This window comes from Gossypium hirsutum, chromosome A02, assembly GCF_007990345.1.
Source record: "Gossypium hirsutum isolate 1008001.06 chromosome A02, Gossypium_hirsutum_v2.1, whole genome shotgun sequence".
Classification (NCBI taxonomy): Eukaryota; Viridiplantae; Streptophyta; class Magnoliopsida; order Malvales; family Malvaceae; genus Gossypium; species Gossypium hirsutum.
The window spans coordinates 40,189,883-40,195,179 of NC_053425.1; positions in this window are offsets into that span (position 1 = coordinate 40,189,883).

A 5,297-nucleotide genomic window follows, 5' to 3' on the forward strand; every position below is an offset into this window, starting at 1 on the left:
ATTATAAATGTAGTAGTGCCTTGTAAAGTGCGTAAATTACATGACTTTGATAAGTGTTGCTTGTGTTTTGAGACTTATCAATGTTTTTTTTTTAAATGTGCCGAATGTGATTTTTTTGAATAATAGAGATGTGATAAGTTGAATTTGTTTAATTAAGCTCAAGGACAAAAAGGGGCACAAATTTCGGATAAAGGAAAGAGAAAGTAGCTGAATAGTCGATTCGTGATAATTCGATAACATCCGAGGTAAGTTTTAAGTGTTTAAACGTTGAGTAAATTCAATTATAATAGGACATGATGAGTTGATTTAATAAGATATGATGTGGCCATGATATGTTCTAAGCTCAAATGGTAAGTTCTTAAGTGTTTGAGCTTGGGAATTTGAGGGAAATTTGAAATAGTCTGCTTAGGACAGCAGCAGTAACGTGACTTTAGAAAATCACCATAAATTTATTGATTCGAATTAGAGGCTGAATGAGACATGAAATTAAAGCTTAATGAGTCTAGTTTCTTATAAAAGAAACCGTGTAAGCAAAGGAATTTCCGATAATGAGATACTTAAAGTTGTGTGAGACAGCGCAGAATGACACTGTAATCCTCTGTTCTGTTTTTAGAAAATCATTATAAATTGTACAAAAATGGTTATAAGATAAAATTTATATGCTTAGACTCCTTAATGAGTATAGTTTCAAATGAAATCAAATACAGTACATTTTGAATTCTGTAAAATGAGAAATTTGATTCGTAGTGAAGAGTGGTCAGATTAGTCAAACAGTGAAACAGGGGAAACTTTAAGAAAAATCTGGTATTTATTGGCCAAACATAAAATTCTGGAAATTTTATGGATGAAAGATATACGAGTCTATATTCAGGAAAAATTAACGGAAAGTGATTTGGAGTTTTGTAGCTCCAGTTATAAATAATTTAGTGACTATTGCTCAGGAAAAACAGCTTGTGCTGAATTTGAGATTGTGTTGTAAACCTTGATAAACTTGTTTTAGTTGCTCATAAGCTATTGATTAAACCCATACGTGAATTCTAAATTGTGATATTGGAAAATGATAGATGTAGATTCAGCCAAGACAGTGTGTATACGTGAAAGTATATGTGGTATGTGAAGTATATTTGGATAATTGTGATGTGAATACATGAAAATCTATATTTTGATTTAGGATTCGATGTGATGAATGTGAAAGTGTATATATGTGATAAGGCCTAATAGCCGATGTGATGAATGTGAAAGTGTATATATATGTGATAAGGCCTAATGGCCGATGTGATGAATGTGAAAGTGTATATATGTGATAAGGCCTAATGGCCGAGCTCTAAAGACCCGATGACTACGTGTGGGGATTTTGTCCGGGTAAGACCCGATAACTTCGTGTGGAGATTATGTCCGGGTAAGACTTCGTAATAAAAATTGCTTATAAATATATTCAATGCGAAAGGTTAAACAGGTCTGTACTCCAAGTTTATATGTGAGCTTGATTTGCACTAAATCATAAGGTAGTTATGTGATGCATACGAGAGCAATCTATGAGACTATTCCTATGATTATGTGACATCGGATCAGTGTGAGAGGTTATGTGAAATCATACGATATATCTATGTCACATGAGCTCACTTTTATGTGAAAGTTTATCTGCCTATTGTATATGATGAGATGTGCATATTCGGTAAAGGGATGGTATGCCCGAAGGAACAGTGAAATAAAAATACGAACAACTATGTTATAATTTGATTGTTATCTGTTGACACTGCTTAAAACTTACTAAGCATTGTAATGCTTACTCCGTTTACTCTGTTTCCTTTGTTTTATAGATCTTATTTGGAAGCTACAGGCTCGGGGATCATCAGCAACTAGTCACACTATCACTATCCATTGTTTGGTACTGCTACGTTTTGGATTATCTTATGGCATGTATAGAATAGACTAGTGGCGGAAGAATATTTTTGGTTAATGTATATAAGCCATGCGAAAATGGCATCTTTCGAATGTTTACTCAGAGAAGTTTAAATTTTATCCCTGGCTGTGCTTAGTACTTATTTAAATGAATGATCTTTATTTCCAGAAAAAGTTCAAAATTTTACTGTTCTGACATGAGTTACAAGTCCGGTAATGCCCCTTACCTATTCCGGCGACGGTTACGGGATAGGGGTGTTACATTGTATTAGTATCAGAGCTACGGTTTAGTCGATTCTAGGACTAACGTAGCACGCGTGAGTCTATTTATACATGCCATAAAGTGATAAAATGATAGTGTGATGATTTTTGGCTATTAAAATGTGTTTGCTGTATTGTAATGAATCTTGATCCCGATCGAGCTGTAGCAAGCTTCTGACTATGAGAATTTGCGATATAACTTCATTTAGATATGCCTAAATTATTAAGTTGATCAGGTACGTATCATGTACTCGTATTTGAATTTCGATTTGGATTGAATTATAAGGGTATAAGTGATGCAATTTTGAAGGAGTGTTATGACTATAAATGTGATTTTTGTATGTGGCTATGGAACTGGATGTTGAATGGTCGATAAGTATGTTGTGTTTGTATTCAAGTAATGCAAATGATATACTAATGTGTATTGCTATATGTGTATATGTATGTAGAGACGAAATTGTCGAATGTAAAAAGGCAGTGAAGCGTATAGAGTGGTTGGTTTTCAGCACTAAGTGTGCGGGCAATAAGTGTTCACGGTTGTGAGATTGGCACTAAGTGTGCGGGCAATAAGTGTTCACAGTTGTGAGATTGGCACTAAGTGTGCGGGCTTGAAATGCATGGCACTAAGTGTGCGAGTTTAAAGTACATGGCACTAAGTGTGCGTGGTTGATTATTAAGCACTATGTGTGCGAACCCACTATATATATATTTTCTATCAATTATTTATATTAAGGGTGCGACCTTACCGAGTCGATTTCGGATAGCGGAAAGGGGTAAGTTCTTGAGTAATAGAGCTTAAATTATGATTTGATTAGATCATGTTTTAAGCAAATCAAAATCATGCTCTTTGTGTGTGGCTATTGAGCCGAAATTGCAAGAATGATAAGTGTCTTGTGTTTGAGTTTTGCTAACGAAAATGAAATACGAATGTGCCATGATTTGTTGTTAAATGTGCATGGTTATTTGAATGATGTCCGGGCTAAGTCCCGAAGGCTTTGTGCTAAGTGACCATATCCGGACTAAGTTCCGAAGAGCATTCGTGCTAGTGATGTATCCGGACTAAGTTCCGAAGAGCATTCGTGCTAGTGATGTATCCGGACTAAGTTCCGAAGAGCATTCGTGCTAGTGATATATCCTGCTAAACCCCGAAGAGCATTCGTGCTGGTGTTATATCCGGGCTAGGTCCCGAAGAGCAATCATGCTGGTGACGTGTATTTGGGCCTTCGTGCCTAGTAGGCTTCGTGCCGGTAATTTGAGCAAAGTTTAAGTGTTCATTACTATACGAATTCAAATTTAAATGAGATGATATGTTTACAAGTGTACATACATGATGTTTATAGACTTGGTTAAGTCATTTCAATGTGTAATAACGAATGAATAAGAGCACTATGTGTGTGAATGATTAGAGGCACTGTGTGTGTGCGAATTCCTTTAACCGAGCACTATGAGTGCGAGATCGGTCAGTGGGCACTAAGTGTGTGAAGTGGAATTCATGTAAGACCTCGTTTGGGACGAAGGCATTGATTTGAGATAGTGTGTAAGACCATCTCTGGGACATGGCATCGGCTCGATATGTGAGAATATGTAAGACCATATCTAGGATACGGCATTGTAAGAGCTATATGTGCCTAATGATTATCCGTAATGATTTCGAATGATTCAACAGGTATATTTAAGATGATAAATTAAGTAAGATCAGAATAAGTGATACAGCTTATACATGAATGAAAATGTGGGTTACAAATATGTGGGTTGATGATGTGAATTATACATATTAATATGTGCTTAATATGTGTTTGAGATGCAATTGTGAATTAAATTAAGTGACTATTACTTATGAAATCAAGAAAATGAGATATATGTGCATACTTGTAGAAATGTTTATGTATTTGTTTTAAGATAAGAAAATGATTTTATAGATCGATGCGAAATCAATAATGAATTACAATTGCCATCGATGAGCTAATGTTTATATGAATATAATTCAATAAGAGGACGTTATCCTAAACTATGCATCGGTAGAAATTTTCGGGGACAAAAATCCATAAAGGGGGGAAGAGTTGTGACACCCCTAATTTCACCCTAGTTGGGAAGTGGTTTCGGGACCACTAAACCGAGTCATAAAAATAATTAACCGTCATAATTGATGCTCATTATATGTACATGTGCATGTGTGAAAATTTCATGTTTGAATTTTGTTAATTGTAAGTGAATTTTATCAAATAGGACTTATGTGAGAAAATTTAGAAATGTGCTAGGCAATTGCAAAGTGGCCTATTAATGCATATTGTGAAAATGATGGGTTTGAATGTCAACTTACCCAAATTAAGGCATAGTGGCCGGCCATGCTATGAGTGGAAACATGTCACAAACATGTTATGTTAGTGATGGATGTTAGGAACAATAAAATAAGGAGTATGGGATACAAAATATATGCATTTTATATTAATAAACTAAATGTTAAATGAATAAATAATATGAAATATGAACATATATTAAAAGAAATGGGTGATAAAAACAAAGTTGGTTCATCTTTTTCTTCTTCTCCATTGCCGTGAGTAGAAAAGAGAAAGAAGGGAAAAAAAAAAGCTTGAGACACATTTGGCCATTAGCATAGATTGATTCTAAGGTATGAGTTTATGTCATTTTTTTTGAAAACTTGTGAAATTGAGTTTGTATCTTAGTTCTATCTTAAACCATGAGTTATTCTCTTAGATTTTTTTTATGGAAGCATGTACGGTTTTGTATAGAAAATCCTATGTTTGAAATTTGTTGTTAGAAAAGGGATTAAGAGTACTTAATAGACTCCATGAGGTTAAATTTCATATGAATAGGAAATTGTGAACTTAATTTATGAGCTAGATGCAATCCCTTATAAACCCCACGTTGAATTTCGATTTTGGTCAAAGAATGTGTATTCGGCCAAGTTCTTGATGAGTTAAATTTGATTGCTTGAAGCTTTAATTTGTAATTAGTCATTAGGTGAGTTTTAAACTTGTCAAAGTTGATAAATTGGGGGTTTAAATGGCTTGTTTATATTGTTAAGTTGGTTATGGTGATTTCATCAAATGATGGTTATTAATGATTTTGATAAATTGACCAAAGTGTAATGATAAGTGTGAATTATATTTGAC